Source organism: Rhagoletis pomonella, unplaced genomic scaffold (genome assembly GCF_013731165.1).
Source record: "Rhagoletis pomonella isolate Grant_MI unplaced genomic scaffold, Rhpom_1.0 Rhpom_scaffold_00006, whole genome shotgun sequence".
NCBI lineage: Eukaryota > Metazoa > Arthropoda > Insecta > Diptera > Tephritidae > Rhagoletis > Rhagoletis pomonella.
The window spans coordinates 8,348,712-8,361,812 of NW_023458560.1; positions in this window are offsets into that span (position 1 = coordinate 8,348,712).

Here is a 13,101-nt window from a genome sequence, read left to right on the forward strand (position 1 = left end):
AAAACTTGAAACTTGACAAAATTGTAAATTCTTTTCGATTGACGCAGCACCAGTTGAGAAGTCTTTCAGTTATATTTATTTTTTTTATTGCGGTGCAATAATTCTTTATTGAGAATTGCATCGGGCTGCAAATGTCGAATGTATCCTCCTGACTTTCATCTTCACAATCTTGTATCATGGCAAGATCGTTGTTTAAACACCGTTGTTTTCGAAAGAATTCTTCATTCTCATTCTTTTGGTTGTTTCTAAATTTGGAGAACCTGTAACGTCAACAGCGTTTTTCGATTTTAGTTTTTGTAATTCATTTTTAATCCTTTCTTCTGTGACTGAAATAGCTTTTAAGCAGAAATAACGAAAGAAGGTTACCACCTCTATTTGTATTTTTTTTATCATTTAATACTAAAGAAATTCATATACCAGACCCAAGGTTTGTTCTATGGTGATTAATTAACATTTTTTATTGAAATATTTTTCAATGGGTTGCTTTGCTCGTTTAGACATTTCCTTCGTTTGGTACCAAACTTGTTTATTTGGATAAGCGGTTTGTTTATTATCCGGAAAAGACTTTTAATTGGGAATAAAAAATATTTGGTCAAGTTTAGCTGGTAAAAAAAACTGTTATTTTCGGTTCCTTCAATATTCGCATTCGCAAAAGATCCGCATTGATTATTGCGAATGCGAAAGCGAATGCGAATGTTAAAATTAATGCGGAAGCTCCGCGGTTGCGAATGCGAATGCGAATATTCGCAACAACCCTGGTACATACATACATATGTCTACCTATACTGTATGCGCCCTTAGCTCTGTTTGAGGGGACAAATAATCGATTATTGCAAAGGTTTTGGGTGTTAAGCTACGTGTCAGTCAGTGGCGGACCCACGAGTGGTATTTTAATACCCAAACTCTTTGGGGAATTTACGAGGGTGGATTGAAAAGTCGTTAGAATTGCGACATCTATCGGTCATTAATTTACTTAATTATTGTGAATGTTAAAAGTGAACTGTCAAAAGCGAGTTGTCAAAATTTCATAACATATGGTCAAACGGTACTTTTTTGAGAATTATTTTTGCAAAACACTATTGTATTTTTATTAAAAATGGAAAAAAGTGAACTTCGTGCTGTTATAAAGTACTTTCATTTGAAAGGTTTAAACCAGAAACAAATTATTGAGGAGTTGCAGACAGTATTAGGGGGACATGCACCCTCAAATGCAACAGTTTACAATTGGGTAAACGAGTTTAAACGTGGTCGGATAAGCACCAAAGATGAGCCACGCTCTGGGAGGCCAAAAGAGGTAACGACTCCAGAAACGGTGGAAAAAGTGTACAAAATTGTCACACAAGATCGAAGAATTAAATTGAGAGAGATTGCTGACATTGTGAACATTAGTTATGAACGTGTGCATAACATAATACATGATGAATTGGGTATGAAAAAGCTTTCAGCAAGATGGGTGCCGCGTTTGCTAACTCCTCTGCAAAAAATGAACCGAATGTCGACTTCAAAAGTTGGTTTAGACATGTTTAACAGAAATCCATCGGAATTTTTGCGTCGTTTCATAACGATGGATGAAACGTGGATCCACCACTATACACCAGAGTCTAAAGAACAGTCCAAACAATGGGTAGAACGTGGCTCAAGTGCTCCAAAGAAGGCAAAGGTCGTTGCATCAGCTGGTAAGGTTATGACATCTATTTTTTTGGATGCACAAGGTATAATTTTCATAGATTATCTTGAAAAGGGTAAAACCATCACATCTGAATATTATTCATCTTTGTTGGATACATTGGACCAAAATATTAAGCAAAAACGGCCACATTTGAAAAAGAAGAAAATCCTCTTTCATCATGATAACGCTCCTTCACATTCATCTTGGAAAACGCAGGAAAAAATAAATGAGTTAGGCTATGAATTGCTCCCTCATCCGCCATATTCGCCAGATTTAGCTCCCAGTGACTTTTTCCTTTTTCCAAATATGAAAAAATGGCTCGGCGGAAAAAGATTTGTGTCAAATAGTGAAGTTATAGCTGCAACAAATACTTATTTTGAAGGTTTTGAAAAAACTTATTTTAGAGAAGGAATAAATATGTTAGAAAAGCGTTGGAAAAAATGTATTGACTTAAAAGGAGATTATGTTGAAAAATAAATCAATTTTTTGTTAAAAAACCAATGTCTAGTTTTTCATTCTAACGACTTTTCAATCCACCCTCGTACATACTGTTACACCCGCAAAAACATATACTACGTTTATGCGACAGAATTCATGAATTCTTCATTTCATGAATTCAAAAGTGGTCCCGTTTATGCACAGTGCGCGAATTCATGAAATAAAGAGCTTTGAAAAAGTGGCAACGCACTAGCGATAAAATAAACAGTAGGGTTGTGACTTTTTTAGACTCCTTTTGAATTTGAAAAACCTGTAGGATTGTTAAATTGGTTTTAATATATTTTCATTTTAATCTAGTTGAATTTGTTCTATATTTGAAGAATTCTACGTAAGTTTTCCACTGTTGTAAATGCTGTTTATGCCACTCATGCTTTTTAATCTAAAAACATCATAGCCCTAGTAAACAGCTGTTTGTGGAACGTGGCGTTGCCGGACTTTCACTTCACGATTTCATGAAATGATGCCGAATTCATGGTTAACTTTCGTGTTTAATTGAATTCATGAAATGGTGTTTATGAAGCCAATTTTACACCAAATTCATGAAATCAATTCGTGATTAGCCTACGCATAAAAGTAGTAATAGTAGACCGCATAAATAAGTTGACGCGTCTTTCTTCGCCGCCAACTATATTTGCGTTCCCTAACTTGCAAGAAGTTGCAAGAGTTTACAGGAAATTAGCAGAAAGCGTTCCCGTACTCGGTTCTCTGGCTTCTTTTTCTTTTTGACAGTTTTACAGGTTTTAACCCAGGAAAGTTGGGGAACGCAACTTATGTTAAGAGTCTGACTGCATTCCAAAACGTCATATACTAAGCATGAGTCTCTTTTACTTCCAAACCCCAGCAGATTGTAATGTCAAATGTGCGCAACGACGATTTGATGCTAATTTCCAATTAGGTTGCGCAAGTTAGACTTTTTCTTCTAGTGCGGTTTAGAAATAAGAGAGACAGATGCTTTGTATTTTGACGTTTTGGAATTCAGCCTCTTTCTTTGCTGAAATTTCTTTTATTAGTCTTTTTTCGCAGTCAACTTTTGAGCTTCGCGCTTATCTAGTGACGATGTATGTTAATTAATATACCTTAACACTAAGTTCTGTACTAAATTTATTTTAAGCTCTTCTGGACCAAATTGTAGTTGCAATTATTTTTTATTGGCAACATTCAAACCAAGGATGCTGCGAATATTTACTTTCGCATTCGCAGGGTGCGGACAATAACCGGCTTTTAGCTTCAGGCGCTAAACGGTTACGTAGTATATCAAGCAACATTGATGGGTCTTCAACAAGTATTTCTAAAAGTCTTATAAGCAACATAGAAATTATTTTAGATTCCTCCAGCGAAGGCTCGGATGTGGAATATGGAGACATTCAAAAATGTAAAATTTAAGCTCAATTGAAGTCCTATCTTAAAGAAAAACGAGCTCATCTCGGTTAAAATACTCTCGATTGGTGGAAAACTAGACCAAATACGACAAATTGACATATCTGGGCGCTCTACCCGGCAGCGCTCCAAGTGTGCAATTGTTCAGTGCCTTAAATATATACGAGCCTCTAGGAAATCACCTCATGGGAGAAAAGGCAGTAAAATTACTTTTTTTGAAATATAATATGCCCCTTTGCCACTGTATAGGTTAAGCACTCGTTCAATGTTATAATAATTTACAAAATTCTTAAGTAATAAAAACGATGACTGAAGTTGATTATAGATTTTTTAATGTTATCCTAACGTTTGCATTCGCATTCGCGAATGTGAAAAATATGACATTCGAAACAGCCCTAATTCAAACATTCAACATGGTTTACGGTTGGGAGCACCGACGACAAACAACCCACATTGTCATCATTATCGTCTACAACGGGTATCAGCGATATTCGAAAACGCAATCGGTGTAGAATTATTGTAATCCCCACCAGGCGTACAGCGAGCACCGACAGCCGAGCAACTGGTAGATAAGTGCGAACAAAGCATTCAATTGGTGTTGGTAGTTTCAGTTAGTGTTAGCCGACGAAGCTCCAACGACATAACAGCACAATACCAGCAGGCGTGTGTGGGAGAGAATAAAGAATAGCTCCAACAGCGGCAAGCCATATCGGCTCGACTTCCAATTGTATTGTATCAAGTTAGCATGAAAGAGACCATTGGCAGGTGCATAGATATACATATGTACATATGTATCTACACATGACACATACTTATGTACACAGGTATCAGAAAACGCAACGAACAAGACTTGCGCTCTGACTTTGAGGCCACATGAATTGAATCTTCATACATACAGTATCGGTCATATCTATAGCACGCCATTTCAAAGTGATATTGTGTGCCACTTATGTTTATTTATTTATTTTTAAGAATTTTCAATTAAAATACAGTTCTTTCTCTAACCAACCCCATATAAACCCAAGTTTAACAATTTGTAGAAAACTTCAAAAAAGTGCAACAAATTTTCACCTAAGTTTCCAACTTTTTTCTCGGAAGTCTTAGAATTTTTTCGAGTACATAGTTTTTTAGCCACTGCAATTTTAGTTTGATAATGTGCAAATTTCCAGTGGCTACGAATTACCATTAATTTTTTAGATTTTTTTTTTGTCGCATTGGCTTCCATATAATGAATAAACTCAATTTATTTGTGTATGGATGAAAACCGCAACACCTTTGGAGAAAAAAATTCTAAAAAATCAACGGTAACTTTCAGTCACTTGAAACTTGCACATTATCAGACTAAAATTGATTGGGCTATAAAACTGTGTATTCCGAAAAAATCCAAGCACTTCTGAGAAAAAAGTTTGAAATATAGCTGAAAATTTGTTGCACTTTTTTGAAGTTTTCTACATATTGTTAAACTTGGGTTTATATGGGGTTTGTTAGAGAAAGAACTGTATTTTAATTGAAAATTCTCAAAAATAAATAAATAAACATAAGTTGCATACAATATCACTTTGAAATGGCGTGCTATAGATATGACCGATACTGTATGTACCAGGGTAGCACACTATTTTTTCAGAATCCCCCGATTTCGACAATGAAATTCCCGGATTTTGTCGGAAATTTCGTAAAAATTCCCCAAACATGGATATCTCCTTGTTTATAAACAAAAATTAGTGTGTATTTTGACATATTGCTGGTCTGTCTCTTTTTTATGTAATTCAGCTATGTATGTATTCATAGACCAAACCAAACTTTTATAAAGTTACTTAACAAATAAAGAAAAAAATGTACATATAATGTTTACACACATACAGTGGTCGAAAAAGTTTTAGTCCCGCCAAATTTTGACAAGTGTTTACAATTATATACTTATACACATATTTTTTTTTGTTATTAATCTAATTTATTTATTTTTTATTAAAGTATAGCTAATCCTATAACAAAAAACATTTGAAACCAAGTTTCAAACTTTGTGTAATATTAAAAAAAAATTCTACAAACTTTGGTAAAAATCTCGTGCTTTTTAATTAGATTTTCTAGAAAGATTTTGAGTATGTAGTTTTATAGCCCACTCAATTCAAGTGGCTAAAAATTTTCGTTTTAAACTTTTTTTCCGAAAGTGTTGCTATTTTCTTCCACATAAAGAAAGTGTGTTTATTCATTATATGAACGCAAATGCGAAAAAGAAAATTCTAAATCAACGGTAATTTGTATATTCAATTGTATGTTACCAGGCTGGTCTGATCTAAGTGTTTTGTGCAAATAAAACTACGTTATTTCACTTTCTGGCCCAACGTTTCGCTAAAACATTTTTAGCTTCTTCAGGGGCAATTCCGTTTAATTAAATCTTTCACGAACCATAAAATACAAAAACACATTATAGCCAAAAATAATAAATGGAGACATAAAAACATATACATATATGGAATTACAAATGACAAGAAAAAATACAGATTGAGTTTGAGGACAAACAATTTGACTCACACTATTTTAACATTAATACATACGAATTATTGAACAGTAAATAATAATAATCTATACCATCTTTTGTGGTAGCCTTGTCAATACTAAAAGTTAGTTTATAATCATAAACATGAAATGTTTGCGGCCGCAATAATAATTTTTGGTAATTTGTATAATTTTCAGGATTGCATAATCAGTACTTTTAGTTGCAGCTGCATTTCTTATGCCACTTTTTTAGCTCATTATAAAGTCAGTGAAGCAAAAAAGAATAAATTAGCTAACACCTAATTCCTCATAAAAAGCAGTTAATCTCCCGATTCTGCATGTAAACTGAAATTCCCCACAAAAAGCTGGCCATTCCCCGATTCCCCACGCAAACTAAAATTCCCGGCAAATCGGGGAATTCCCCACGAGTTGGCTTCCCTGATATACATATTAGGGCATTCAATCCCGGGATCCAGAATTCTGGAATTCCGGGATCTCGGACCCTTTTCCATGTCCCGAAATCCCGGGATTGCAGCTCCGGGATCCCGAGATTTTAACTGATTGTTTTACAGAATGAAAGAGATGTCGAAAAGGAAAAACTAATTCATTTGACATGAAATACAGAACACCAAAATTTGGATTCAAAGTGAACTTGAGCCATTTGCACTTGGAAGCGAATTTCAGGACCTGCCTAAATAACTGTACTTGTTCAAATATTTTGTGCAACTTGCACAGTGCAAGAATTGTGTAATAACAGTGGCGAAGCCAGGGAGGATTGGGGGGGTTAATCCCCCCCTTCGTCAGTGAAATGAAACTTTTTATTTTTGAATTAATAACACAATACTATTTTACCCTTCCGATTTATAATTTTTTTATTTCCGACTGATGACAAATTATCTTTTAATGAATATATAAAATTATCGGTTGGTGAATTAATAATAATAATAGATTGGCGCTTACACATATGTTAGTGTTTGACCGAGCTTCTCCTCCGACTTGTGGTGTGCACCTTGATGTTTTCACACAAAGCGGAGGGACCTACAGTTTTACGCTGACTCCGAACGGTGATTGTATTTTTATGAGAAGCTGTTTTTCATGGCATAAATACACTCGGCATTGCCTGCCGAGGGACGACTGCTGTTAAGAAAAAACCTTTTTCTATATTTTTGCGATGTTGCTTTGACCAGGGCTTGAACCCAGGTGCTGATGAGTGAACGCGCGCATTGCTTACCACTACACCACAGCGGCCGACAGCGGTTGATGGATTATGTATTTGAATATTTGCGAAATACACTAGGCCATTTTGCTTAGTTCCCCACAGTGTTGGGAAATAAAATTGTTCCTTCAGTACGAAATCTATACAAAAACTGTACTTTTCGACTGTAAATTGTATCGACTTTTTAATTTGCTCATATGCATGCATGCATACATAGATCCCCTTCAAGACCAATGATTTGATGGTATTCACTGGAAAGTTTATGTAGGTACATTTACATATGTATTTTACATTTTTAACATAAATGTCAAGGCAGATATTTTAAGTACACTTCTTAACAAACAAATTTTTTGAAGTTATAAATGGATAAAAGAGACATCTTCTTTGAATTCAGTACTAAAACTTGACATTTCAAGTGCTTATCAAAACTTTATACATGTTAACTAGATTCGCCGTTTATCTTAAAATTATATAATTTTAACTATTTGTTTATAAAAATGCAGTTTACACTTTAACAAAACCCGTATAAATCCAAAGTTTAATCTTTGCGCAACATTAAAAAAATCAACAAACTTTCGTAAAGCTTTTTAATTAGATTTTCTAGAAATACATATTTTCAGTATGCAGTTTTGTAGCCCGATCAACTCAAATAAAGCGCAAGTTTAAAATACATAGCTGTGACCTATCGTTGATTTTTAATATATATATATTTTTTTTTTTGATGAAGGCGTTGCTCATTTTCTTCATTAAAAAAATCGTCGAACATACTTAGATAATATGGAAGAAAATTACTGACATCGTCAAAAATATGCCATACATCAACTGCAAATCACAGCTACTTTAAATTTGCACTTTATTAGACTAAAATTGAATGAGCTAAAAAACTGCAAAATATTAAGAGATAAAATTTAAAAAGAAAGTTCGAAATTTTTACGAAAGTTTGTCGATTCTTTTTTAATGTTGTTCAAAGATTAAACTTATTTTCATTTAGTGTTTGTTAAGGAATAAACTACATTTTTATAAACAAATAATTCAAATTAAAATATAAGTTAAGTTATGATATTTAAGAACATCTCTTTCTTAATTAACGATGACACTGTTTCTATATGAAGCTGATTTCGACATTTTGTTTTAATAAAATTTTGTATAGAAAATATTCTTTCAAAACTTGCCTAGGAATGTGATATATTGGTTCGTCCAAAACCTTTTTTCAAAACTTATAAAGGCAAAAACGAGAAGGCGAAGACAAAAAGATTACAAAAAAATTTCCCGCAGTGAATTTTCAGATTTTTAAAACGGTATAGTAATATAATTTTCTAAATTTAAATAAAGCATGAAGACCCCATGGAATAAACGAGTAGATACAAAATATATAACGGAAAACTGGCACATACATAAATATATGAAAGAATGCACTCAGGCGACGCCTCTAGCCATTGTGTGTCACATATTTAAGTTATCGATGGAAATTTTTTTTCACGCACCCCAAAGCCAAATCCTGGCTACGCCCCTGTGTAATAACGAAAAATCTGGTAACAATTGAAAACACAACAAGCTTTTACAGTGTGGCAGAGTTGTTCTTCATTTTACTTTGTTGGCGTTTTTAGGCAAAGGATTTCTGCAAATATGAGTAAATGTTTTTTACAAGTAATATAGATATTTTAGAATACTATCAAAATATTTAAATATCAAATTATGTACTTGAAATGTACTAAGGGGCATTACGCTCCCCTAAGACCAAATGCGGTGGCAATAAATGTGTGTCTTTGAAAAAGGCGAACCTATTGTAAAATGCAAAAAGTTGTGATGAAGTCGAAATCCCAAAAAAATCTCGGGATCCCGGGATTAGAATTTTTGCATCCCGAAATCCCGGGATTGTTAAAATGTTTCGGGATTGAATGCCCTAGTAGATATGTATGTATATGTGCACATACCTATATTCTTGCATGCATATATCCATATATATGGACGTGTGTACATGTTTATATATCCTCGTTTAAAGTACAAAACCGCGTATCGTGATTCTGCAAAACCGCGTAACTGACATTGGCTGCCAAAAATTGGATTTGCTCACACAAGGTCTTGGCTCAATCCTTATCCATTCGTCCTGAAATATACTAGGCAGATATGCGATTGCTTTATAAAAAGAGAACCATTTTGAAACATGAGTGTTTTTACACTCTAGCACTTCAATGTCAGTATGTTTCTTTTGCAGATGCCCCTACAAGGCATTGGTGAGCACTTTAGGCAAAAATTCTAAAGGCTTACTTTCACTATGTCAAATTCAATGGCATTTGTCGTCAAAAAAGTGAAAACGCTTTGTCAAACAAGGTTAAAAAGCACTATATTGATGGATTTCGATCTGGATAGTCGTATACGTTTAAATATTGAAATAGTTAATTGCACAAAGTTATATGATTTTTCCACCAATATGTATGTATTTGCAAAGATATCAAAAGTGTAAGTATTTGTAAGAAGGCTGCTGGGTGATTATACATCAATTTGAAGTTAGTTGCTACATAAGCAGAAATAAATTACTTTTTCTGAGGTAATTGGTTGAGCTATGCTGTACTGGGAAGTTAAACATATCGTCGTTTAAAGTACAAAACCGCGTATCAACAAAATGCAAAACCGCGCTTTTGGGGTAGCATAACTAGTTTTCTAGAGAGTAAAAACACTCATATTTCAAAATGGTTCTCTTTTTTATAAAGCAATCGCATTTCTGGCTAGTATACATATTTCAGGACGAATGGATAAGGCTTGAGCCAAGAGCTAGGGATGGGCACCGTTTCCGAAAAATCGGTTTTTTGATTAATCATGGTTATTTATTCAGGGTTTAAACTGTTAAAAAAAACTTAATTAAAAACCTGATATTTTCTGTTTACCAAAAAAAAAAACGAATTACAAAAAACCAAAAAATATGGATATCAAATTAAATTAAATTTTTACTTACACTTATTACTTACTGCTGTGCAACAATATATCGAATATTTTCAGAATCCTTTGAATCTCCGTCTTGCTGGCAAACAACTTCTTCCTCGAGGTATGCGCTTTTGTCTACAAAGTCCGGCAAATTTGTTTGGAGAATATGGAGATAGACTTCGTTGTTCATTATTCACTTAATATTAACCAACGGCACCAAATGCCAGCAAGTAAAGCACTCCAAGCCATTAAGATGCCACTGAAATTTTGTAAAAGTTACGCGAATTGGAGCTTTTGGACTGAAAGGAGGTAATATGGTCCGATGGAACGAAAATTAATTGTTTCCAGAGCGCACATAGGGACGAATCGACAATTTAGGACGACAAAAATAGAAAAACCAAAGTCTTTAAATCTTATCACACATATCTTTCTCATACTCCTTAAGATGTTCTTACACGATATGTATTTGCTTCTGTAAATGTGTCCTTTTCAAAACATATGTAATTGCGTATGTCTATCAAATTCACAGTCTTTATTTAACTATTTAAAAATACGTTCTTTAAAAACAAAAATAAACTAAACTCAGATGATTCTATCTGTGTGTCAGATGAAAATAGAAACATTTCTATTTCCTATGTACGCGCATCTACTTTGCACAGAATCAAATCTAATTTGTCTTTACACGATATGTTGGCATTTCCATATGTAAAAAGTGGCATGTACACATGCAAATACATATCGTGTAAGAACACCTTTATAAACCAGTCCACGATGTAACACTCAAATTTTGACTTTTACCGCAACGCGGTAGCTTTAGCAGAAGCGCAAAGTTGGGTTTTTTATCGTGCGTCGAATTAAATAATTATTTGTTTGAAGCGATGATAAAATAATTTCGCTTGTCATTTTATTCTTATTAACATCTAACAGTTTTGTCAACACGGAAAGTGAGGCGTGAGGTATGTACTTCATTTTGTAAAATGGTTATAGTACCAGTGGCGTAACTATACCATCTGAGGCCCGTGGCAAATTCTTTAGATGAAGCCCTCCCAGTAAAAATCGTCACGATGACGATGCCTTGTTAAAACCCTGTTGTTTAAAAAAAAGGAAACTAAATGTTATACATATTAAACTCAAAAATATTGTTTATTCAATATATTTCACACATGCTTCTATTTTATGTATTTTATACATGTAAGCTGCCGCTGTGGTGGGGTGGTAAGCAGTGCGCGCTTCCACTCCGCACGGCCTGGGTTCAAGCCTTGGTCAAAGCAACATCGCAAAAAATTTAGAAAAAAGTTTTTTTTCTTAACAGCGGTCGTCCCTCGGCAGGCAATGGGAGCGATTGTATTTCTGCCATGAAAAATAGCTTCTCATAAAAATACAGTCGCCGTTCGGAGTTGGCGTAAAAGTGTAGCTCCCTCCCCTTTGTGTGACAACATCAAGGCGCACGCCACAAACCGGAGGAGAAGCTCGGCCAAACACTAACATATGTGTAAGCGCCAATCTATTACTAAGTGTACGAAAAAAGTACTAAATTTTCTGTTGCACTTCACAAAGGAGATCAAGATAATGCAAAAATTAACAAATTTTATTCGTAAAACCTTTTTTCTACGATGTTGTTTTGACCAGGGCTTTAACCAAGGCCCTGCGGAGTACCATACCACTCAGTAATGAAAAAATTAGTAAACTGAAAGTAGTAGTCGTCGAATCGACGAACATCTGTACTCTAGGCAAGGTGTATTAAACAAGGTGGTGTTGGGGCGACAGCTGAGTTTTTCGCCGCAGAGGCCATTACGTCAAAATGATGTGTTTGTTGTAATTCATACCAATGACAGTATGGACATCAGCGTATAATTTGTTAGTGTAATTTTTTACTTATATACGGCCAACACCACCTTGTTAAATACGCCTTGACTCTAGGGTTAATAAACCACTTAACAATAATGTGTGCATTTTGATTAAATATCTAATAAATTTTATTTTCAAGAGCATGGGTTTATACATATTTATAATGAAGAAACAATTTAATTTTGATAACATGTTTATTAATAAAATTATTTTCTCCGAGCGTTTTGTTCCACAAAATATTCTATAACATAATCAATCTTTAAAGATAGAGCCAAAGAATTTTCAATAGACCGAATAGCCAAGTTACGTAGCCTGACTTGTCCCATAGAGTTTCTCACGTAGGTTTTTAATAATTTTAGTTTCGAAAATGATCGTTCCGCACCAGCTGTAGGCACAGGAATTGGAACAGATAACCATAGTTGCCAACTTGGTGCTTTAAGCACTAGATTTAGTGCCTTTTGAAAATTAAAACGCCAAAAAAAATTTTTAGTGCCTAGTGCCCTTTTTAGTGCTCTTCTTCTGAACTCAAATTTCTCATAGATGGTTAGAACATGAAATAATTTGAAATATTTAAAGCTGTAGCAGCACTGAATTTAAAAGAATCTACATTCATTTTTTCGTTTGTTGCGATTCGATTTTTCTTCCTCTAAATATACCAGCATACCCCCTTTGTGTGACAATATCAAGGCGCACGCCACAAATCGGAGGAGAAGCTCGGCCAAACACTAACATATGTGTAAGCGCCAATCTATTATTATTATAAATATAGCAGTTTTAATCTGCAGTATGTATTTACTTCGGTATTACTTCGTCAGCATGAGAAAAAGTTTTGTGTATTGAATTATACTTATAAATATTATTATTTTTTTTTCACTTTTCTTAAATACAAACTGTTATGAAAAAAATATCCTTTGGTATAAAAAAATTAGTGCTTTTAGTACGGTAAAACGTTTTTTTTCCCAAGTTTTGGTGCTTTTTGAAACTCAGAAGTTGGCAACACTGCAGATAACAATGCAGTACATAATTCAGGAGAGCAGGACGACATAAAATAAAGTATATGTAAATATATGGTCAA